A 26437-nucleotide genomic window follows, 5' to 3' on the forward strand; every position below is an offset into this window, starting at 1 on the left:
GGCAAGTGGATCACCTGAGGTCAGGAGTTCAAGACCAGCCTAGTCAACATGGCAAAATCCCATCTCTACTAAAAATACAAAAATTAGCCAGGTGTGGTGGCACATGCCTGTAATCCCAGCTATTTAAGATGCTGAGGCAGGAGAATCACTTGAACCCAGGGGGCAGAGGTTGCAGTGAGCCCAGATCAGGCCACTTCACTTCAGCCTGGGCAAAAGAGCAAAACTCCATCAAAAAAAAAAAAAAAAAAAAAGAGAGAGAGAAAGAAAAGAAAGAAAGAAAAAATTGGAGTAATTTTATTCCATCTCTCATTGCCAGGCAAGGACATAACTTCAGACACCCTAAAAACAACTCCAGTGAGACTCCACCCAATCGGAGAAGTATATTTGTATTATTTTGATTGTATTGCTATTCACTATTTTATTTTTATTACCATGTATTGCATTCTAAAAATAAGCTAGGTGCTAGTCAGAAAAGTGAATCAGGCTCAAGCCTTGCTTATATAAAGATGCTGGCTGCCAGCCTGTCTCACAGGACTCCTGTGAGGGTTTCGTGCTAGCTGGCACGAAAGAAGACTGGCAAAGAACTCCCTGAAGGAGTTGTCAAAATCTTAATACAAATAATCCACTCTAATTACACAAGCGTTATATGTTTATTACATGATATTACATATATTACATATATTATATATATATATCAACATTGGAAAGTGAATAATAGTATCTGTCTTCCATTATTGTTTGCAAAGGTAATGGCTATAAAATGCCTAGCATGTGGCAAGTGCTCAAAAATGATGGTAGTTATTTTAAAATCATTATCATTATCATTATTACTATTATAACTAGCAAAGATATTGCCAATGTAAAACAAATTTTTCAGAAGAATGACAAGAAAGCTGCCCAACACATTCCCATCCCACCACACTCTCTCACTCCATTATTTGAATCACTTACTTGAAATACGAGGGGAGTATAGAAGAGAACACGGAATAGTGAATAAACACATTTGCCACTTTCACTAAGATATGGAGATAGCTTTATAAATATGATAGTAATAGGTCTGCAAGCAGCCACGCAACCGTCATTTAATCTGATTACTTTTTTGCCACTTGTATTCATCTCATCCTGTTATGAAAGAATTTGCCATTTATCATAAGCCCTTTCTCTGTGAGGATGTGGGTAACTGAAAACAAAATCCAGTAAACAGGAAAACCTGGAAGTCTGCTTCAAATGAAACCACTAAGCAAAATCGGTGATTAAGGTAGACTTCAAAGTCCTCTCTAATAAATGGTTTACAGCCTCCAATTGATGAGAAAAAGAACAAACGAGCGGAAAGTAAAAGACAAACAGATACATAAAAACTGAATGTGGAAAACAATGTAGTCTCTTTTGGAGGAAACAACTTCCTAGGTCATCAGTTCATAGTGTCAACACCTTATTTTTGCATAGAAGAGTAGAGTCAATACCCAGTCTCATGCATTATTTCATTCGATCCTCACAACAAGACAGACAGAAAACATCAGAGAATATCCAAGGGCTAGCTTGAAAGGAAAGACCAACTAAACCTACAGACATATTGTTGATTATCCCAGGAAAGATTTTCTTTCTTTCTTTTTGTTTTGTTTTGTTTTGTTTTGTTTGTTGAGACGGAGTCTCGCTCTGTCGCCAGGCCGGAGTGCAGTGGAGCGATTTCTGCTCACTGCAACCTCCACCTCCTGGATTCAAGCGATTCTCCTGCCTCAGCCTCCTGAGTAGCTGGGATTATAGGCACGCACCACCACATCCAGATAATTTTTGTATTTTTAGAAGAGACAAGGTTTCACTCTGTTGGCCAGGATTGTTTCAATCTCTTGACCTCGTGATCCGCCCGCCTCGGCCTCCCAAAGTGCTGGGATTACAGGTGTGAGCCACTGTGCCCGGCCCCAGGAAGGAATTTCTTTCAGATCCTTTTGGTTCTGTTTTGGTTTGTTTATTTGTTTCTTCATTTCAGAAGGGATCTATTTTCCCATCAAGCAATTTAAACTTTTTAAAAACTGGTTTTGATTCAACCTAGTTCAAATACTTATTTTAAAAAACAGAATATAATTTCTACTCTACTCCAAGTTAGTAGTCCATTACATACAGCAAGTGTCATGCTGTGTGAACAAGATCATGCCAAGTCTGACATAAGTAAATACAAATCTAGGATGCAACAAGTTTCCCAATAATTTTGAGCCTGATGGATGGTAAGTTTGGAGCAAGAGGGTCATGGAGAATATTTGAATCTGGGAAGTAACCTAGGAATGGCTATGTCTTTTCTCTCTGAGCTGATCTATCACAGGCTAGTAATTTGCTCAAGCATGGCACCAGGTACTCTCAGAAAAGGTCAGGCAGTCAAAGGACAAATCTGAATAGGGATAAAAAAACTAACCAGGTTCGGCCGGGCACAGTGGCTCACGCCTGTAATCCCAACACTGTGGGAGTCTGAGGCGGGTGGATCACCTGAGGTCAGGCATTCGAGACCAGCCTGGCCAACGTGATGAAAACCCATCTCTACTAAAATTACAAAAATTAGCTGGGCATGGTGGCAGGTGCCTGTAGTCCCAGCTACTTGGGAGGCTGAGGCAGGAGAATCACTTGAGCCCGGGAGGCAGAGGTTGCAATGAGCCAAGATCACACCACTGCACTCCAGCCTGGACGATAGAATGAGACCCTGTCTCAAAAAAACAAAACAAAAAAAAACTATCCGGCCACTGCACTCCAGCCTGGGCGACAGAGCGAGACTCCGTCTCAAAAAAAAAAAAAAAAAAAAAAAAAAAAAAACCACCCCCCCACTCCCCTCTCCCGTTGGGAAACAGGAGAGACCCCATATCAAAAAAAAAAAAAAAAAAAAAAAAAACTAACCAGGTTCCCAGTCTCCCTTTGCAGTTCTTGTCATCCTAGTTCCTATAACTCCTATCTTGTTCCAGTTGGCAAGCACATATGAATCAGATGTAAAGCTGAGATACCATGTGTCTATCACTACAGTTCATGGCTACTACTCAACATCTGGCAAGTCTGTGAGTCGTTAACATTTATTAGCTAAACCAGCACAGTCTCTGGTGTATAGCAGATGCTCAAAAAATGTCTGTTGGATGGATGGATGAACAGATAGACGAACAAACTAAGTACTGGGAGCCATAGTAAAGAAAATATCGGCCGGTCGCAGTGGCTCATGCCTGTAATCCCAGCACTTTGGGAGGCCGAGGCGGGCAGATCACGAAGTCAGGAGATTTAGACTATCCTGGCTAACACGATGAAACCCTGTCTCTACTAAAAATACAAAAAAATTAGCCAGGTGTGGTGGCGGCCGCCTGTAGTCCCAGCTACTCAGGAGGAGAATGGCGTGAACCTGGGAGGTGGAGGTTGTCGTGAGCAGAGATCATGCCACTGTACTCCAGCCTGGGTGACAGAGAGACACTCCGTCTCAAAAAAAAAAAAAGAATATATCGCGTTTAGCCAGGTCAGAATACTCCAAGGGATTCTGCCTTTATTTAAAAACATTCCTGGCCAGGTGCGGTGGCTCACGTCTGTAATCCCATCACTTTGGGAGGCTGTGGTGGGTGGATTGCTTGAGGTCAGGAGTTCGAGACCAGCCTGGCCAACATGGTGACACCCCATCTCTACTACAAAAAATTAGCCGGGCGTGGTGGTGCACGCCTGTAGTCCTAGCTACTCAGGAAGCTGAGGCAGAAGAATCACCTGAACACATGAGGTGGAGGTTGCAGGGAGCCGAGATCATGCCACTGCACTCCAGACTGGGCAACAGAGCGAGACTCCATCTCAAACAAACAAACAAAATTCCTGAACCTGTCATTCACCTTCTGAAATCATAGAAAAGTCATATCCATTATGTAATATTATATAATATATTTTCCTTATAAGTAACTGGGAGGATCAGGACATTGGAGTGCATGGGGACAAAGTTAGAACTTTCGGGGTCTAGAAAACATGGGGAAAAGACTCATTCAATTTTAGAAGCTAGAGAAACCAAAGTGACCTATAATTCTGCCATTGACCTGCTGCTAAATCTTGTTGTTGAATGTGCTGGTAAATATTGATAGCACTATATCATTAATTTATTCTTTTAATATTTTGATAACAATATATAGTTGGTCTCATTTTTAATTCTAAGTATGTGATTTTATTTTATGCCTATAAAATGTTATTTTTAAGAAAGAATCAGCCAAGCATAGTGGCTCATGCCTGTAATCCCAGCACTTTGGGAGGCTGAGGCAGGAGGATCACTTGAGCCTGGGGAAGTCAAGGTTGCAGTGAGTCGTGATTGTGCCACTGCACTCCAACCTGAGTGACAGAGCGAGACCCTGTCAAAGAACAAGAAAGAAAGAGAGAGAGAGGGAGGGAGGGAATAAGGAAGAAAAGGAAGGAAGCAAGAAAGGAAGGGAGGGAGGGAGGGACGGAGGAAGGAAGGAAGGAAGGAAGGAAGGAAGGAAGGAAGGAAGGAAGGAAGGAGGGAGGGAGGGAGGGAGGGAGGGAGGGAGGGAGGGAAGGAAGGAAGGAAGGAAGGAAGGAAGGAAGGAAGGAAGGAAGGATCGATCCTTCTCTGGCTTCTCCAGGCTGCCAAAGAAGCCCACGGAACAGAGGCGATTGGAAACCAATGCTTCAAAGGCAAGACTGCAGTTTGCATACTTCATTTCCACTGTCATCCAATTGGTCAGAACTTAGGCACATGACCACACTTCACTGCAAAGGAGACTGGTAAATGTAGTCTTTATCTAGATCAATGCCATTAATAAAGAGTCCTTTGAGTCCTCTCTCCCAAATCATCCAGGATTCAAACATAAAATGTCGGCAGCCTTAAAAACAGTATTCATTTGTTCTAAAGAAGGTAATGACTGTTTTATTATATAGGAGGTTAAAACCCTGCTCACCAGTTGTTTCCAAATAAGGCTGATCATCAGGGTCGGGCGTGATGGCTCACGCCTGTAATCCTAGCACTTTGGGAGGCCAAGGTGGGTGGATCGTGAGGTCAGGAGTTCAAGACCAGCCTGACCACCACGGTGAAACCCCATCTGCACTAAAAATACAAAAATTAGCCAGGCGTGGTGGCTCAAACCTGTAATCTCAGCTACTCAGGAGGCTGAGGCAGGAGAATCACTTGAACCCAGGAGTTGGAGGTTGCAGTGAGCCAAGATCGTGCCACTGTACTCCAGCCTGGGTGACAGAGCGAGACTCTGTCTCAAAAAAAAAAAAAAAAAAAAAAAGACTGAACATCAGAATCAACTGAGAGCATTATAAAAATATATATTATTGGCTCCCATTCCCAGAGATTCTGATTCAGTAAGTATGGGGAGAAATCCACATACATATACTTTTTAATTTCTGCAGTGATTTTGATTATAGTCAGATTCGAGATACACTACTTTTGATTGTTTACTGATATTAGAATGCAAGTCCCTCTTAGTGAACAACTTATATGAATTACCTTGAAGTATACTATTAATGAACAGCAATTTGTGTAAAATTTTGTAAAAATACAGTTCTTCTTTTCTTTATTTTTAATCCAATCATTCTCCCTACTCTCTCCTTCCCTCCTTTTTCTTTCCCTCTAGCTTGCTCCTCGCTTTCCTTTCCCCTCTTTCCCTCTCTCCTTTTTAGTTTTTGATCCATAATAAATAGGGTACTAGAATATTAAAACAAAGCATATAACATCATTTTCTCACTTAATGATGGAGGGGCAGATGACCTGCATAATAAAATTTAAAATAACCAGCAATGGTATGGTAGTGACTTTATTTGCATAAGATCTGTTTTCATTAAAAGGAATACACAAACACACACACACAAACATATACTACATTGTGTGTGCATGGGTCAACACAAGGGCAATCTGAAGACTGAAGATTCATGGCAGGGAGGGGCATCAACACAGACACGCCCTTCCCTGTGTCAGTGTTCAATTTTCCCAATGCTATTGGCATAACAGACCCACTTCAGCTACTCTTACAATTAAATCCTGTCCCAGATCTTCCTATTTGAACCCCTTTCCCTCCAAATTTAAGAGATGAGAGTCTCTTGGTATGTTTCCAGGGAGGCCCTCTGGCCTTCCCACTTAGCATTTATTTAATTGCTGATTGATCAGTCTCAGCTCTTTGCTACCTTTTCCCAGGGCATCAATGGAACTTAACCACAGCCAGCCAATTGCACCGTCCTTGTGATGACTATTCTTCCCTTATTTCTCAAATGCCTGACACATGACAGCTGCTAGTGCGTCCTCTTCCATGGATACACATCCCAGGGTATATATAACATGGAATAGAGGTTATGGGTTAAGGTAAAGTTGTGAATAAGGACAGGAGGTGAGGATAGCAGATGAAAAAATTGGAACCCCACCCCCAAGTGTTTGTTCAGGGACTTTTATCTGCCTGGATCATTTCCCCCATATCCTTTACCTAATTAAACTCTATACTTACCCTTAACAACTCAACTCACACAAGAATCAATTTCATTCTAAAGTCTTCATGGACTCTCTCCTAGCTTTATGCTGGAGTGGGTGCCTGCTTTGTTATTCCCATAACCCATTAGCCACCTCCATCATATAACAACACGTTAAGCATTACTGTCTTCATTTTAGAGATTTAAAAAAAATAAAAATAAAAAACTCCTTCAAGGAGTTTATTTAATGGAGGTCATACACCTTGTAACTACTGTAAGTAGGAAGGCAGCCTGTTTGACAGGTGCCAACAACTAGGTGCTTTCCACAAAGACTTCTCAACAATCTTTTAAAAATTAAAGCCCTTTTTGGGGTGATCTTCTCCACAATCAAGACAAACAGAACACATACTAAATTCCACTGGTTCTCATTGCTTCTAAAGACATATGTCTCACATTTTAACATCACTGAAATCTGAGTGTAAATTATGATCAATGGCATATTATAGTTTGAGTAGCAGCAATTTTTGCTTTCATGGTGACACATAAAATACTGAGGCGTTTGCAATTTATAAAGTGTCTTCTGCGTTATAAAATGGAGTGCAACAGAAACTTCTCTGATATTTAACACTTTGCTTTCTTTGATACTGCTCTTAATAGCTCTTGTAGCTACAAGGAAGGTGCCATGGCTGATAAGAATAAAGAGGTAAAGGGCATTGGTGGTTTCTACTACATAGCCTGGAAAAGTTCTTTTCTTTTTCATGTTTTCTTTTCTTTTATCCTGATGCTAGAGGTTGGCCTTTTTGGTATGTCCTAGTAGATCTTGGTCCTTGTTTTCCTCTCTGCATAACTATGGTACAATAGTTCTCAAGTGTTCCACTCACCTAATGGCAGCATGGCCTTGGATTTTTAAATGTATCCTCACTGGCTTCTCACTGTCTTTGGACTTCTTCTGTTTAATCAGAGTTTTTCACACAAAACAGTTTCTTGATGCAATTTTAATTAAATGAATACTTTGTTTCATTATGTTTATTTAGAGACTGCACAAGGTCTATTTCAAAACAGCACATGAAAAGCAAGTAAAGAAAACAGCTCTGGGTTGGGTGTGGTGGCTCAGGCCTATAATCCCAGCACTTTGGGGGGCCGAGGTGGGTGGATGACCTGAGGTCGGAAGTTCGAGACCAGCCTGAGCAACATGGAGAAACCCTGTCTCTACTAAAAATACAAAATTAGCCAGGCGTGGTGGTGCATGCCTGTATTCCCAACTATTCGGGAGGCAAAGGCAGGAGAATCACTTGAACCTGGGAGGCAGAGGTTGCAGTGAGCCGAGATCATGCCATTGCACTCCAGCCTGGGCAACAAGAAAGAAACTCCATCTAAAAAAAAGAAAGAAAGGAAAGGAGAGGAAAGGAGAGGAAAGGAAGGAGAGGGGAGGGGAGGGTAGGGGAGGGGAGGGGAGGAGAGGAGAGGAGAGGAGAGGAGAGGAGAGGAGAGGGGCTCTGAGAGTGGGAAGTATTCTCAACCATGGGAGATAAGCAAGAAGAATAACTGCCTTGACGAAAGATAAGTAATTATGGAACAAAAGAGAACTTCTAAAAAAATTATAAATACTGCTTTGGTGAGATCAAGAAGGTGCCTTCTTAAAATACGAATACACAGTCAAAGAAAAGAAAGATTCGAAAATATAAACTCAGAACTTAAAAACATTTCAAGAAGCTTTCTGAAAGATCATGAACATCTCCCCAAATGTCAAAGTGGATTCTTCTCCCCACTGTCACCTGCTGGGCAGAGCTTATCTTTGGAGCAGGAGAGTAAAGATTCTAGAAAGTAGCCACTACAAAAAAGGGAAATGATAGAAAGGCTGGATAATCTTGAAGACATGGGGGAGGCACCTGAGTCCATTGTCATCAGTGAAAAAGAAAGACTGTAAAGATGGATGGAAAGGATTACTCTTGATCCCATTATAAACTCTTTTGTTTCTATCAGGGGTGTGTGTGTGTGTGTGTGTAAATGTATACACTTTTTTCAAAAGCAATGAAAATAAGAGATAAAGAAGTGCAAGAGGAAGACAAAGAGTAATCTTGTGTACACAGTGTGTTCCATTACATATGTTACTCTCCATTCCATGAAGTTGCAGAGTTATAATATTAATAATAGGCTGCATTTAACAGAGAACTTTCTATGTGCAAGCCATTGTGCCAAGTACTTTCCATGCATTCTTTCATTTAATGCTTAGAATGCCCCTATCAAATAATAATGATTATTTTCTCCATTTTACAGTTGAGGAAAGGAAAGTTCAAAGAGATGAATGCCCAGAGCCCAGAGACGCATCGTTCTATGTGGTCATGCCAAGAATTGAGCCCAGCGATCTGAGTCTAAATAAGATGCCCTCAACATTTCACTGCTCTGCCCCCATGCGTGTGAGACATGTAAAATCAGATGTCAGTTAGGCAGAAGATTTTCATGTCTGAAAGTCAGCATACAGACCTGAGCTCCAGAGAGAATTGTGGGCTTGATCAGCAAATGGAAGTAAAGTTGTACGAGTGGATGAAATCCCAGGACAGTACCTGTAATCAGAAGAGGAGACCTAAGGCAGGTCTGGTCTATCTCAACACATAAGGGGTAGACAGAGAAAAAGAAGCAAACATCAACCTCAGAGATTCATAAAGTAGGAGAAAAACTAGCAACGTGGTATTTCATGAAAGTCCGTGGAAGGCAATGTTTCAAGGAGAGGGTTGTCAACAGAGTCAGTGGCTGTTTTAAGTCAAGTTATGAAAGGGACTGATTCTTTCACGTTAGAAATGAGAAGGTAATTGGTGATGTTGCCCAGAGCAGTTTCAGTGATGCCGTTGAGTGTATGCCAAGCTTCCATGGGTTGGGGTGTGCAAAGTGAAGTGGAGATAGCAAGTATATACGAGTCTTTCAGGAAATTTGTCTATCATGAGGCAGAGAGATAATGATTGGGTTAAAGAAAGAGCTTTTTGGAGACAAACAAGGGCAGAATAACACAATGATTAAAGTAGAATCTTTTTTTTTTTTTTTTTTTCTTTTTTTTGAGACTGAGTTTTGTTCTTGTCGCCCAGGCTGGAATGCAATGACATGATATCAGCTCATTGCAACCTCTGCCTCCTGGGTTCGAGTGATTCTCCTGCCTCAGCCTCCCGAGTAGCTGGGATTACAGGCACCTGCCACCATGCCCAACTAATTTTTATATTTTTAATAGATACGGAGTTTCACCATGTTAGCCAGGCTGGTCTTGAACTCCTGACCTCAGGTGATCCACCCGCTTTGGCTTCCCAAAGTGCTGGGATTACAGGCATGAGCCACTGCGCCCGGCCAAGATAGAATCTCATGCTCAGAGTTTGGTTTGAACCCCTGCTTTGCCACACACATGTTGCATAATCTTGGTTGGTGCTTAACCTTTTGGAGTTTCATTTCCCTCATGTGTGTAATGTAGAAAACAACATCAACCTTAAAAAGAGGTTGAGAAAATAAGTTAATATACTTAAGAGGCTTTAGTACCATGTTTGGTACGAACTAAATGCTTAGTAACTGGGAGTTGCCATTTTATTAATGCTATTTATATGCTACTCAAGAGGATATTGAAATGCCTGTGGTTGAAGTAAGACGCTGAAGATAAAGGAGAGGTCAAGAGTTCGAGACCAGCCTGGCCAACATGGTGAAACCTCGTCTCTACTAAAAATATTTTTTAAAAATTAGCTGGGTGTGGTGGCGCAAGCATGTAGTCCCAGCTACTTGGGGAGGCTGAGGCAGGAGAATCACTTGAACCCAGAAGGCAGAGGTTGCAGTGAGCCAAGATCGTGCCACTGCACTCCAGCCCAGGTGGCAGAGGGAGATTCTATCTCAAAAAAAAACAAAACAAAACAACAACAACAACAACAACAACAAAACAAGAATGCTGCATCTCTTTGGGAAAATTATTGCTGTAGTTTGTAATTACTGATATGACTCATACATCCTATTGATAAGTGCACTTACACTGATCTTTAAATAGCACTGGCAAGGAGAGAGAAGCAGACAAGCAGCTTTTAAAGACATTAAGTTCCTGTTCTTGCTTATGGGCTATACAAGGTTAAAGATTAACTTTAGATACAATAGATTATATTTTGAAGGTGAGCTCTAAGAGATGTGGTTCCACAATTTACACAGAAATGTGACTCTTTTTAATAATCTTTAAGTATCATTTCAAAACGTATATCTTTTCTGCAGAAATCACAGAGGGAAAACATCCCACAGTCTGTCATAAAAAATATGACTAATTGGTTCTCTGTGCTTACTTTGTTTAATAAAGTGTATACCTTGCTCAAGCCATCATTATTTGCCAAAATAAATAATGACATTTGATTAGGAGTAATCAAATGAAAATAATTTTTTTCCAAATCGCAGTTAAAAGAAAATTTATTCTCTTTCTTATCCCCAAAACAACACATATTAAGAGTAGAAAAACATTTTAAAAATCAGTTACCTTCTCATTATAGTGAAATAATGATTGTTCACATTTTGTTATATATTCTTTCAGCATTTTTCCAAACATTTACACATATCCATGTATTTAACAAAAGGGATAATTTTGAAATTTTTTTTGAGACAGGGTCTCATTCCGTCATCCAGGCTTAAGTGCAATGAATGGCCTGATCACAGCTCACTGTAGCCTCGACTTCTCCAAGTGATCCTCCCACTCAGACTCTGGAGCAGCTAGGACAACAGGCATGAGCCACCACGTCCAGCTAATTTTTGTATTTTTAGTAGAGATGGGGTTTTGTCATGTTGGCCGGGCTAGTGTCCAATTCCTGAGCTCATGGAATCTGCCAGTCTCAGCCTCCCAAAGTGCCACCTCCCATAGTGAGCCACCGCCCCTGGCCTGAATATGCTAACATTTAGAAAGTTAATCCTTTATTGCTAAACATTATTTCCTCCACTGACATTTTTTTCCTAGTTGATATTACAACTTACAATAGGATAATATCTTTATAGATAATTTTTGGCATGTAACTCTTATATTTTTCATTTGTATTCCTAGAAACCTTAATGCTGGGTTAAAGACTATGTTTTCTTTTTTAATCATTTGCATATCAATTTCACAAATATTTAGTGACCATTCAACAAATACGTAAAAGTTAATTATATATTTATTGAATTATCAGTGGTCTTGGCACTAGGAATACTCAGGTGGGACAAATACAGTCCCTGTACTAAATGATCCTGAGGTGTAGGAAAGCAGGCAGAAAGTAAAGTAATCCTTTGTCACACAACGTTAAAATGGAAACCAGAAAGACTACAGGAAGTGCATTCTCACCATCAGTATATGAGACTGCCTATTTCTTTACATGCTCATCAACTTCAATGCTAAGCTTAAGAAAAAAAATTGCCAGTTTGATGGATGAAAATGTTTCTCAGGGTAATTTGCATTTCTGTGATTACTGATGAAACGGAACTTTTTTTCATATATTTATACTGCTCTGACATATTTTGGGGAAAAATGCTGGTTAAAAATCTGCGCAATTGTTTGGCTTTTCTATGCGTCTCCTAGCGCTTTATTTTTCTTTTCTATTACATTTCCACAGCTCTTTAGAGATAGAGTTGAAATAATCAATATCGTGATAAAAATATATTTATAGTGTTAGTTGACAGAGTTCACTTGCCTTTATAGCACTATAAGGACGAACGAGGAAGAAATTTTTATACAGTACATTCGAGTGGACATTATCATAAATTATCCAGGTATTTAGTGGTTCTAAAGAAAGAAATAAGGAATTAATTTTATTTCTTTGAATGCCTGAATTTACATTCTCTCTCTCTCTTTGTTTTTTTTTTTTTTTTTTTTTTTTTTTTGAGACGGAGTCTTGCTCGGTAGCCCGGGCTGGAGTGCAGTGGCCGGATCTCAGCTCACTGCAAGCTCCGCCTCCCGGGTTTAAGCCATTCTCCTGCCTCAGCCTCCCCAGTAGCTGGGACCACAGGCGCCCAACATGACGCCCGGGTAATTTTTTGTATTTTTAGTAGAGGCGGGGTTTCACCGTGTTAGCAAGGATGGTCTCGATCCTCCTGACCTTGTGATCCGCCCGCCTCGGCCTCCCAAAGTGCTGGGATTACAGGCTTGAGCCACCGCGACCGGCCTGAATTTACATTCTTAATATCTTTCTCCTACATATATATTTTTACTTCTATTTATTCCTTAAGCCAATATTTTGTGCAGCACAAAGACCCCTAGAATTATCCCGGAGTAGCTGACCTCAGTGACTGTTTATTGACAACCATTTCCTCCATTCTTTTGTGCTTGCAGAACCTGCTTTTGTTCCATTATCTATCCCTCAAAGAAAGAAACTCTCAACCCGACTCAGTGGTACCTCCTAGCCAACTGGGAGGCGGACGCCCCACTCATTTTGCCACAGTGATTGGGCTGGTTCTCAACATGTGACACATTTTAACCAGTGAGATGAGGGAGAAGTCCACTGGATGTCCTCTGGGAAAGATTTCCTCCCTTTTACAAAAGCTGAACACAGCAAGAGATCATCTCTTCTCATGTTGTCAAACACTGGCATGTCTCCTTGTGATGTCTAGAACCATGACTACCACCTTGAAATCAAAGCCACCCTACTGCATAAGGCTGACTGATGCACTTGACTTTGAACTTACCCTTGGCAACATTACTTCACCTCTCTGAATTCAGTCTCTTCATTGGGAGATGGGGAGAGAGAGATTGTTCTGCATTTCTCAAATTATCATTTTATAAAGGTCATTTTAACATTAAAAAATGGAAAAGACATACACTCAGGAAAAAAAAATCAAAGGTTGAATTAATTAAACCTTTTTTAAAACCTTAATATTCTGTCTATTTTCTTTATTTCTTTGTGAAGTGAAAAATTCCTACAGACTCTGGATAAGAATCCATTTAATTAAACAAGTCATATACTCATAAAATAAATAATGATGTGAATATGTTTTTAGTTCTATATAAGATAAGCGTTCTGAAAAGTCAGAGATCATTGAAGATAGTAAAGCTGGAGAGGCCGGGCACCGTGGCTCAGGCCTGTAATCCCAGCACTTTGGGAGGCCAAGGCGGTTGGATCATAAGGTCAAGAGATTGAGACCAGCCTGGCCAACCAACGTAGTGAAACCCATCTCTACTAAAAATACAAAAATTAACTGGGCGTAGTGGTGCACGCCTGTAGCCCAGCTACTCGGGAGGCTGAGGCAGGAGAATTGCTTGAACTCGGGAGGTAGAGGTTGCAGTGAGCCGAGATCGTGCCACTACCTTCCAGTGGGTGACAGAGCAAGACTCCATCTCAAAAAAGAAAAAAGAAAAGAAAAAAAAAAGGCCGGGGAACCTTCATAGAGGTAGAGTCATTTAGCCATGTGGCATGTGGTCAGTAGGCATTGTAAGGCGCTTCGTATTTTATTGTAATTTACTTTGACTTGATGCTTATATGGGAAATACAGAACAAAATAAGGAACATGTTTTGTAAATTTTTTTTTTTGAGACGGAGTTTCCTTCTTGTTGTCCAGGCTGGAGTGCAATGGCACAATCTCGGCTCACTGCAACCTCTGCCTCCCAGGTTCAAGTGATTCTCCTGCCTCAGCCTCCCGAGCAGCTGTGATTATAGGCACCCACCACCATACCCAGCTAATTTTTAATATTTTTAGTAGAGACAGGTTTCTCCATGTTGATCAGGCTGGTCTCAAACTCCCGACCTCAGGTGATCGGCTCGCTTCAGCCTCCCGAAGTGCTGGGATTACAGGCATAAGCCACCACGCCCAGCCCATATTTTGTAAATCTTTAAGCCTCTTATAATAAAAACAATTTATGTCAACACTGAGAATCCACATGGATTGTTTTTCTTAAAAGGGCTTGAGTCTGAGAAACACTGGACTAGGTCAATTCTAAAATCCCTCTAAGCACTCAAATGAAAGCAGTATAAACTGGGAATGAGGAGCCAAGTTTCTACAACCAAGCCAATCTCAGCTTGACCCTCGGTTCTGTCACTAACTAGCTATGTGGCTTGGGGCTAGTTGCTTCACCTCTGCAAACTCTGTTACTTAACTGAAAAGTTAGGGTAAACGTTATTGTGTTTTTTCTTTTTTCTTTTTTTGAGACGTAGTCTTACTCTGTCACCCAGGCTGGAGTGCAGTGGTGCAATCTTGGCTCACTGCAACCTCTGCCTCCCAGGTTCAAGCAATTCTCCTGCCTAAGCCTCCCGAGTAGCTGGGACTACAGGCATGTGCCACGATGCCCGGATAATTTTTTGTATTTTCAGTAGAGACAGGGTTTCACTGTGTTAGCCAGGATGGTCTTGATTCCCTGACCTTGTGACCTGCCCACCTCAGCCTCCCAAAGTGCTGGGATTACAGGCGTGAGCCACCGTGCCCGGCCCAATAGTTATTGCCTCTTACCATTATGTTGTGGGTAAAACCTCGGCATATGAAAATAGTAGCTATTGCTGTTATCTGTGGAAGGTCTGATCATTTGCATTCCCCCTCCCCAATTTTTCAGCAGCTCAATCTTGTTGAGTTTTGATTTACATTTGTACAAGTTTCTGATTTTGTTAAATTAATACTCAAGATCAGCAGTTTACTTAGGATCAATTTACTTAGGATAATTGTCTTTATTTTAAATTTTTGGGGTATTATTTTTTAAGTATAAATTAGGGATCTTAACAACCAATAAGGCATAGTTTCCACAAATTAAAGCAGACTTAGATGAATTTTGACTTGGAAATACTTTAGACCAAATGAATTGTGTTTCTTTGATGCATATTTTAAATAACAAGTATTCTTTCTTGTCCATTACAGTACAATTCAGATTTTTTCTTAATTTTAGCTGATCTCCTTCATACCTAGCCCATGTTTTTAAGACATGTGGATTGACAAGTCTACATTCAAAAAGTTCTTTTTTTCAGGAGGGTGCCTGAGTAAGTGCCACTGCATTAACATTCTGTTAATACTCTAGAGTGGCTCAACTCATTCCCTTTCAGTCCAGGTTCATAATGTAACCTGTGCACCTCAGAAAAGAAATCCTTGCATCATTGGATTGAAACTAGTCAGAAACTGTTAGACACAGTGGGTGGTTTTAACTGGGTCAAGCAACACTGGACAGTGGTTTTTTGAGAATGGCTTAAGCTGTTCCATAACCCTTGAGTGCACAAGAACAGAACAGACTTCTTAACTTTTTTAATCCAATTAATTATGGCTTGGTTTTTCCACAGCCTGCCCCAACCAGCACTGGGAGGACATAAAATGCCACTTAATTTTCAGGGCCTTTCTCCCCTGCTCCTCCCTGTAGATCATACACAAACTCCTACTTGCTCAATCCACAGGGTGGGTTAAGGCCATAGTGGTAGTTCCTGTGATACCCCAAGTCCATCAAAAATAAACTTGCCTCTGTACAGGGCACACACTCTCTCTCTGTCCCATTAAGCCCCTGGGACTGGGCGGTGGTACTCAGTATGGATTCTCTAGGCATCCCTCTTTGGGGTGGTGTATGAGAGCAGAAAGCAGGTCCTCACCTCTGGTGGAACCACCACTCTCTCTCCTCATAGTGTTGGGGAGTCCAATTCTTCTGAGTTGGGCTGCTGCCCTCTTCTTCAAACTTTGGAGCACTTCCTGTGCCAGACAATATAGGTTTTTGTACCACTAAGCCTGGATTTTGAAAGCAAAGTCCTCTTAAGAAGGAAGGTGAAGTTTAGCCCTGTAAGCTCAGGTCTGACTTTTTGAGCATTTTGTGACAAAAACATTTCACGATTTAAATTTGCCTGTTAAGTTATAGCACAGCACAAGAATATCAATAAATCATTATGCTACATTTGTTTACACAAAAGCCTCCCTGCCAAGACCTTACCTTTTTCACTGTGTAGCTCACATATTTAGCAGAGTGCCTGGTGCTTAGTAGGTACCCAAAAATTGATCAATGAATTGGGCCTACATATAGTAGGTTTACTGGCCTACATATGGTAGCCCTCTGAGAAAGAAAGCTAATTGGCCTAAGTATGTTAGCTTTCTGAGAAAGAAGGAGTTGCAGGAATGCCAGGAAGAGGGAAGGAGTGGAGAAGAGGCTGGAGGAAAGGAAAGGGTAGGAGATAAAGAATAATTATTGAGTACCTACCATGTTTTGGCTCCTTCTTTTTACTGCATTTAATCCCTAGAAAATAACCACATAAGCATTCTCATCCACATTTCATGGGGGAGGAAACAGTGATTCAATGAATTGTTAAATAATTTATCCAAGGCTAGGCGCGATGGCTCACACCTGTAATCCCAACACTTGGTAGGCCGAGGAGGGCAGATCACCTGAGGTCAGGAGTTCAAGACCAGCCTGACCAACACGGAGAAATCCCATCTCTACTAAAAATACAAAATTAGCTGGGCATGGTGGCACATGCCTGTAATCCCAGCTACTCAGGAGGCTGAGACAGGAGAATTGCTTGAACTCGGTAGGCGGAAGTTGTGGTGAGCCAAGATCATGCCATTGCACTCCAACCTGGGCAACAACAGTGAAACTCTGTCTCAAATAATAATAATAATAATAATAATAATTTATCCAAGATGACTGAGAGCTAAGATGTAAAAGGATATACCTCTGAATTCAAGAGCCTACTAATTTCTACAACTTTACCACTTCCTGACTGTCCAAATATTTCCAATTAATCTTGAGACTCTGTCTGAAGCTGCCTGCATTTGAAGATTTAAAATAACATAAAAATGCTCCTGTGTTTGTCCTGAGGTCACCAGGATGTGAAATGTAAGCAGCTGGAAGCCAGTTCTCAGAGATGGTTTCCATGGTGGCCAACAGTGATTGGAGCCCAGCATGACTGCCATTTTGTCTCGTCAACGACAGTTAAAATGCCCTCAGTTAACTAGTTCTGGGGATTCTAATGGCTCTGAATTCACTCTTCCAGAGGAAAGTGCTCCCAAGTTACTCTCTAATAACCTTTTACTGACAGGAGGCCTTTTATTAATACCAGTGATTTTTCATTCTGAACCCCTAAGAGGACTAGGCATCTGGAAGTTCATGCTGTCTGGGGGAAATTATACATGACTATTCCTTAGGTTGAGAAAGAGTACCTTGTGTCCCTAGAATGTAAAGCTGCATGTTCTTGACGGACAAGAGCTCTTAGGGTACAGTTTATTTCTTCATTTTGCACCTGCATTTTTTTAATGCCTCCTTGATGTCTCTATGTCTATGTCTACAGAAGCTCTTTCTTCAAAATGTTGCATGACGCAGCTAAAACCACCCACTGTGTCTAAAAGTCTAATTAATTTTAATTTAATCATGTAAGGATTTCTTTTCTAGGTACACAGGTTGCTTTATGAACTTGGATTAAAGAGGGAATGAGCTGGCCCATTTCTAGAGTATTAATAGAACGTCAATTCAACGGTATCTACTCAAGCATCCCACGGGGGCGGGGGGAAGAACTTTTGAATACAGACTTCTCAATCCATATGTCTTAAAAACGTGGGCTAGGTATGAGGGAGGTCAGCCAGAATTAACGAAAAATTTGAATTGTAGTGTAATGTTCAACTGGCAACTTGGAGTCTTTCAATATACTTTATGTATTTACTTACCTATTTCTTTATTCAGAGATAGGGTCTTGCACCATTCCCCAGGCTGGAGTGCAGTGGCACCATCTCCACTCACTGCAACCTCCCGCCTCCGGGGTTCAAGAGATTCTCATGCCTCAGTCTCCCGAGTAGCTGGAAGTACTGGAGCTCGCCACCATGCCAGCTAATTTTTGTAATTTTAGTAGACACGGGGTTTCCCCATGTTGGCCAGGCTGGTCTCGAACTCCTGACCTCAGGTGATCCGCCAGCCTCAGCCTCCCAAAGTGTTGGGATTACAGGCGTGATCTACCACGCCCAGCCTAAATATACTTTAGTTTCAGAGATGATGATGTTCTGAACTGCTAAGCTTTCCCTTCATTTAAATAATATGCAGGCCAGATATTCTGCTAACTTTTCTATGAAAGACTCTTAAAAAATGAGGTAAAAAATGAGGACACAGCCAATTATTTTGTTCCAATGACCAAAGTGTGCTACAAGGGAGGAAATGCAACAAATGTGAAAACTGGGGCTGGGAATGTTGGAAAGGGTGTAGCAGACACCTGTTGGTCCCCACCATTCTCTTCTTTCTTGCTAGCAGGGCCCTGATTTGGTTTGGGCTGCAGAGTAGTACCCAGTCACCTCAAATGAATCAAGACTGACTGAAGTCAATTATAACAATCTCATATTCTTCATATGTTGAGTGGTCTCAGGGTGAGCTGACGTTCCATTTCTGGGCAATGAAAAGGAGAAGTCTGCTGATGTCTTCTCAGAAAGATTTTTCTCCCTGCTAACAAAGATACGTGTGGATAGAGTACTCTATCTTGAGCACCCTTTATTCTTGCTCTGGTCATTGCCTTATGATAACATAATAGAGCAGCTGCAGTCGTGTCATGCTTGTGAGTGAAAAGTTAGGAGAGTGGAAAAGGCATTCATTTGTCCATTCAGCAGGTATTTACTATCGCCAGGTCTTCTAGACCTTGGGGAATACATTAATAAATAAAACAGACAAAGTCTTACATTGGACATTTATCCAGAGCCCTAATATTTTGGAGCAGAAGGGACATTAATGCCATTATTGCTTAAGACATTATAAATTAAATATTTTATTACTTTCAGCCCAAAGAATTCCAATGGACATAAAACATTTATTATTACTATTATTAAAAGTTTAATGAAGTGCCTATGCTTAGCTTAGGCACTTCATTAACCTTTTGGTAACTTCCACAGATTTCCAGCCTCGCAGATTTATTTGCATTCATTACTGTACATGCAGAATTTACCTACCCCACCCCCGCAAAAAAGAAGGCATGGTGGCCGGGCACAGTGGCTCAAGCCTATAATCCCAGCACTTTGGGAGGCCGAGGCGGGAGGATCACCTGAGGTCAGGAGATCGAGACCATCCTGGCTAACACGGTGAAATCCCATCTCTAATAAAAGTACACAAATTAACCGGGTGTAGTTGCAGGTGACTGTAATCCCAGCTACTGGGGAGGCTAAGGCAGGAGAATCACTTGAACCCCGGAGGTGGAGGTTGCAGTGAGCCGAGATTGTGCCACTGCACTCCAACCTGGGTGAGAAAACAAGACTCAGTCTCAAAAAAAAACAAAAACAAAAACAAAAACAAACAAACAAAAAAACGCCGGGCACGGTGGCTCACGCCTGTAATCCCAGCACTTTGGGAGGCTGAGGCGGGCAGATCACGAGGTCAGGAGATGGAGACCATCCTGGCAAACACGGTGAAACCCCGCCTCTACTAAAAATACAAAAAAATTAGCTGGGCCTGGAGGCAGGCGCCTGTAGTCCCAGGTACTCAGGAGGCTGAGGCAGGAGAATGGCGTGAACCCAGCGGGCGGAGCTTGCAGTGAGCGGAGATCGCGCCACTGCGCTCCAGCCTGGGCGACAGAGCGAGACTCCGTCTCAAAAAAAAAAAGAAAAAAGAAAGAAAGGCAAGGTGGTTTTGCATAGTAATCTGAACCAGAGAAAAGAAAGATGTGGAAAAGAAGGATAGAAAAGTGTCCATTATCCAACGCTCAGGGACACCCTGTCGAGAAGCAGGGGTTATAAATGAAACCAAAAGCATTATGACAAGAGGCTTACGAGACAAACTGCATAGGCCAGGCACGGTGGCTCACGCCTGTAATCCCAGCACTTTCAGAGGCCAAGGCAGGCAGATCACCTGAGGTCGGGAGTTTGAGACCAGCCTGACCAACATGGTGAAACCCCATCTCTACTAAAAATACAAAAATTGGCCAGGAGTGGTGGCATGTGCCTGTAATCCCAGCTAATCAGGAGGCTGAGGCAGGAGAATCGCTTGAACCTGGGAGATGGAGGTTGCAATGAGCCGAGATCAAGCCACTGCACTCCAGCCTGGGCAACAGGGTGACACTCCATCTCCAAAAAAAAAAAAAATTAACCAGGCATGGTGGTGGGTGCCTGTAATCCCAGCTACTCAGGAGGCTGAGGCAGGAGAATCACTTAAACCTGTGAGATGGAGGTTGCAGTGAGCCGAGATTGCACCATTGCATTTCAGCCTGGGTGACAGAATGAGACTCTGTCTCAAAAATAAACAAATAAATAAAAACAAACTGCGTACACAATAGCACTACGGAGCTTAGGTGCCAAATTGCTGCTTAGAGAAGAGACGAGCATGTCCCCAGTCTCTGCACAGCACAGGATGGCATCTGGCAGGAATCTCAGCACAGCAGTGGAGCAGAAGAGCCAGGAAGTAGCATTCCCACTGGAGATCCTGGCCACAGTGGCTATGTCGAAGAACCACAATACAATGGCTCCTAGTAATGAACTTCAGTAGTGATACAAAATTAGAACATGTATGGACTTGTTCCTGAGCACAAGTGAAACATCCATGAAATTAGAGATGAGCTGGGGTCCTACATATGTCAGGAAGGGATAATGAGGATGCTAAATTCAGGTTTTACTAATGTTCCTGTGACCTTGTTTACACCCACTGGCTGTGAAGGCCAAGGATGTTCAGGTTACATTGCAATATTAAAATTGTGGAAAATGACTGCAGCTTCCCTTTCTTTCATTATTTTCTAACTTACAGATAGCTCTTCTCTGTTTCTTAATTAACAACTCTTCCAGAAAAAAAAGTACATATATTTATTTGTTCAATTTTAGATTGTGAGTATCCCAAAAAATTTAATCTTTTCCTAGGGAAGAGAAATAAAAATTTTAATTAAAAAGTACAGGTCAAAAGAAATTTAGATGAGGAGGATGCTGTGGAAAAGACTAGACATTTCTTTATGGTTAGAGGCTTGTAATGTCTGCTGGGTCACAGACCCCCTTTGAGACTCTGAGGACACTCTAAGCTTCTCTACAGGAAAAGTTCATTTGCAAGAGTACATCGGAAGCCCATTCACTACCCCCTATCTTGGAAGCAGAAGGACCCTAGAATTAAAGCTCTTGCATCAGGTCTCTGGACTCTAGTATCCTTGGGAGGTAAGAATGTGATAAAAATGAAACAAAGTCCACGACTTTTACCTACTTGCTGGTCAGTTAGCACTGTGTGAATCCCTGACTACATCCCTAATGCTCATCAGAAACTAGCAAGTGTAGATGGATTCAGTGCCGACAAATCACCTTTCCAAGTAGGGTGCCTTGTGGACACAATTAATAGTTTCATGTTCCATTGAGTCCTACTGACAGCATGCTCTTCCAAACCATCTGACCACCATGATACTGAAGAACCGTAAAGAGTGACTAACACTTTGTTCTCAGAGAAGTATCCTAATGATAGCTGTCTACACAAAAGGCATCATCAAACACTTTAGAAATGTTACCCATTTCGGCTAGGTGTGGTGGCTCACCCCTGTAATCCCAACACTTTGGGAGGCCGAGGAGGGCAGATCACTTGAGGTCAGGAATTGGAGACCAGCCTGGCCGACATGGTGAAACTCCATCTCTACTAAAACAATATAAAATTAGCTAGGCGTGGTGGCACGCTCCTGTAATCCCAGCTACTTTGGAGGCTGAGGAGGACAATTGCTTGAACCTCGGAGGTGGAGGTTGCAGTGAGCAGAGATCATGCCACTGCACTCCAGCCTGGGCGACAAGAGCGAAACTCCATCTCAAAAAAAAAAAAAAGTTATCCCATTTCATCTTCACATGAGCTGTATGAGATTATAAAATATGACTCATTTTGTAGATGAGAAAACTAAGGTTAAGTGACATGACCATGGTCACACACATAATAAGCGGCAAAACACATATCCCTGTCTTATGGACTGAATGCTCACGTGCTCCCCCTCACTCATATGTTGAAGCCCTAAACCCATAGTGTGATGGTATTAGAAAGTGAGCCTTTGGGAGGTCATTCTATTTAGATGAGGTGACGGATGTAGAGCCCCCATGATGGGATTAATACGTTTTTAAGAATAGAAAGACCTGCCATCTTGCGTTCCAGCATGTGTGCGCTTAATCCTTCAGCTGGTCCACCCGAGACCCCCTGAGGATCAATCCTAGTCCCCCGCGCGGCCCCTTATCCGTTCCGACATGATGAAAGAAATGATCATGAACCAGGAAAAACTCCCCAAACTGCAGGCACGAATGCGCATTGGTGGGAAAGGAACTGCTCACAGAAAGAAGGTGGTTCATAGAGCAGCCACAGCAGATGATCAAAAACTTCAGTTCTCCTTAAAGAAGTGAGGGGTAAACAATATCTCTGGCATTGAAGAGGTGAATATGTTTACAAACCAAGGAACAGTGATCCACTTTAACCACCCTAAGGTTCAGATATCTCTGGCAGTGAACACTTTCGCCATTATAGGCCATGCTGAGACAAAGCAGCTAACAGAAATGCTATCCAGCTCTTAAACCAGCTTGGTGCAGACAGTCCGACTGGTTTAAGGAGACTGGGTGAAGCTCTGCCCAAACAATCTGCAGGTGGAAAAGCATCACTTGCTACTGGAGACGATGATGATGATGAAGTTCCAGAGCTTGTGGACAATTTGGATGAGGCTTCCAGGAATGAGGTAAACAGAACTGAGTCAACTTCTTAAGATAAAACTTGAAGAAGTTACTGGGAGCTGCTATTTTATAAGAAATGTTTGTTTATGGACCTGATAAAATCTAGATTTCTAATATCTTTAAGCCCAAGCCCCTTGGACACTGCAGCTCTTTTCAGTTTTTGCTTATACACAGTTCATTCTTTGCAACTAATTAAACCAAAGAAACCTGGGAATAAAGTTTGAAACAAGGCTTAATAAAGTTCTTTGTGTAGTAAAAAAAAAAAAAAAAAGAAAAGAAAAGAAAAAGAAAAAGAAAGTAAAAGAAGAAGAGGAGGAGACCCAAAAACTTCCTTTCTCTGCCATGTGAATATGTAATGAGAAGGCAGTTGTCAACAAGCAGGGACTGGGTCCTCACCGGATGCTGAATCTGCTGGCACCTTGATATTTATTTATTTTATTTTATTTCATTTTATTTTATTTTTGAGACGGAGTTTCACTCTGTAGCCAGGCTAGAGTGCAGTGCAACCTCACTGCAACCTCCACCTCCCTCCACCTCCCAGGTTCAAGTGATTCTCCTGCCTCAGCCTCCCAAGTAGCTGGGACTACAGGCAGGTGCCACCACGCCCAGCTGATTTTTGTATTTTTAGTATAGACAGGGTTTCACCATGTTGGCCAAGATGGTCTCGATCTCTTGACCTTGTGATCCGCCCACCTTGGCCTCCCAAAGTGCTGGGATTACAGGCGTGAGCCACCATGCCCGGCCTGGCACCTTGATCATAATCAGCCTCCAGAACTGTGAGAAATACATGTCTGTTGTTAAGCCACCCAGTCTGTGGTATTTTGTTATGGCAGCCTAAACAGACTGAGGCACCCGGGATGGACGCACTTGTGTTTTTTACCTCGGTGTTTTTTGCATGCCAACTAATACAAATGTTATACTTTGTAATCTAAGTCCCAAGTGTCAACCCTAAATCTGAAAGGTTAATAGAAGCTCAACATAAATCGCCGGGCGCGGTGGCTCACGCCTGTAATCCCAGCACTTTGGGAGACCGAGGCGGGCGGATCACAAGGTCAGGAGATCGAGACCACGGTGAAACCCCGTCTCTACGAAAAATACAAAAAATTAGCCGGGCGCGGTTGTGGGCGCCTGTAGTCCCAGCTACTCGGGAGGCTGAGGCAGGAGAATGGCGTGAACCCGGGAGGCGGAGCTTGCAGTGAGCCGAGATCGCGCCACTGCACTCCAGCCTGGGCGACAGAGCGAGCCTCTGTCTCAAAAAAAAAAAAAAAAAAAAAAAAAAATAAATAAATAAATAAATAAATACTCCTAAATCTCCTGAAATGATTTCAATTAAATCAGACTGGCTTTTGAGAGACATTAAAACGTACTGACATTGAAAGAAAAAAAATGTGTCTTTTCACTTAATTGTTAAAATCATCCCATCTATATCCTGCCCACATAATTCTCAACTAATAATAGCCTATTTCACTCAGTGTCAGCAAAGAATACAGAATGCTGTAATCCACATGCATGTTATTTTGTTGCACATGCCTGAAAACTATAATTAGCAGATATTTTCTTCAAACATCAAGTCAAACATTTTTGAGAGTTTTTTCTTGCTTACAGAAAATTCAGGAGCAAACAGCTTGGAAAAATGTTTTTTATAAAAAGACAAGGAAAACAATCCCTGTTCTATCTTACATGATGATTTGACTTTGAATCTGTCACCATATTTACTAATTCTTTTAAAATTACATCTGAAAATGTGTGACTTGAAGCAAAGAATATACCATCATGATGCAAATGTCAAAGAAAACACATCGAAAAAGATGAAAGCAAGTGAAGGCCATAGAAGTCCCTAAAAATGACTGATTGGGTTTAAAGATATGAAAATCACTGGTGACCTTAGCAAGAAGCATTTGTTATTGATGAACGCAAAGGTACAATTGCAGTGGGTTAAAAAAAATTAGGGCACCTCCATATACAATGGATTACTCTGCAGTGGCTAAACAGATTGAGGTGCATCTATAAGTGCAAAGCTAGAAATATATCTATGAGGAAAGCAAGTTTGCCAAACAACATGAATAGCATGATTTGCAAAAGTAAAATTATCAGTGTATAAAAATATATGTAGATATAGATGGAGCCTTATTTGTATATTTGTAAATGCATGAGAGAATTGTCTAAAAGGACACATATTTGTACCAGAGGCCTTTTGAGGCCCCAGATTGCATACCCTCAGTCCATCTCTGATTTCAGCCATAGCTGCGTAGGTGGTTCCACACATGCTCTGACTGTAGTGGTGATGTCCCACTGAAAGAGCATGCCGGTGGTCTTTTCATACTCTGCCTTGGGGGCTTCTCAAGGAAGCCCACTTAGCCTTGCAAACAAGAGCCACCTAGGAAAAGTGAGTGAGCAACACTCAACCAATGTAGAATGAGAGCTAATGTATAAATTCCCCAGCCCCACCACAGCCTTCAAGTGGACAAGTCTGGGAGTCATCCTGTATACTTTTTAAAATTGCAGTAAAATATACACAATATAAATTTACCATTGTAATCTTTTTTTTTTTTTTTTTTAGATGGAGTCTCCCTCTGTCACCTAGGTTGGAGTGCCGTGGTGCCATCTCAGCTCACTGCAGCCTCCACCTCCCAGGTTCAAGCAATTCTCCTGCCTCAGCCTCCCCAGTAGCTGGGACTGTAGGCACATGCTGCCATGGCCGGCTAATTTTTTTATTTTCAGTAGTGATGGAGTTTCACGATGTTGGCCGGGATGGTCTTGATCTCCTGACCTCATGATCTGCCCACCTAGACCTCCCAAAGTGCTGGGATTACAGGCATGAGCCACCACACCCAGCTATTCCTTTTAAAGGCTGAAAAATATTCCATTGTATGTATATATCAATTTTTGTTCATACATTCGTCTGCTGAGGGGGCATTTGGCTTTTCCACATTTTGAATATTGTGAATAACGCTGCTGTGAACATGGCGTACAAGTATCTGTTTGAGTCCCAACTTTAAATTCTTTGGGGTATATACTGTGGAGTGAAAATGCTGGGTCATATGCTAATTCTAAGTTTATTGTGTTTGCTTGTTTTTAACATGCTCCATGGAAAAACTATTTTATTTTATTTTATTTATTATTATTATTATTTTTGAGACAGAGTCTCGCTCTGTCACCCAGGCTGGAGGGCAGTGGCTCGATCTCGGCTCACTGCAAGCTCCGCCTTCCGGGTTCACACCATTCTCCTGCCTCAGCCTACTGAGTAGCTGGCCCTACAGGCGCCTGCCACCACGCCCGGCTAGTTTTTTGTATTTTTTAGTAGAGACAGGGTTTCCCCACATTAGCCAGGATGGTCTCGATCTCCTGACCTCGTGATCCGCCTGCCTCTGCCTCTCGAAGTGCTGGGATTACGGGTGTGAGCCACCGCGCCCAGCCCTATGTTATTTTATTTTTTTAGTAAGTTTAACTTTCACAAGTCCTGGTGGAACTGAACCTCAGAATTTTATGA

General features: G+C 41.9%; 1 pseudogene; it reads left to right on the forward strand.

Moving 5' to 3' along the window:
• Positions 1–21983: 21983 nt before the first annotated feature.
• Positions 21984–23198, forward strand: LOC101008468 (annotated as a pseudogene).
• The last annotated feature ends 3239 nt before the right edge of the window (positions 23199–26437 follow it).

Source organism: Papio anubis, chromosome 13 (assembly GCF_008728515.1).
Source record: "Papio anubis isolate 15944 chromosome 13, Panubis1.0, whole genome shotgun sequence".
NCBI classification, from domain to species: domain Eukaryota; kingdom Metazoa; phylum Chordata; class Mammalia; order Primates; family Cercopithecidae; genus Papio; species Papio anubis.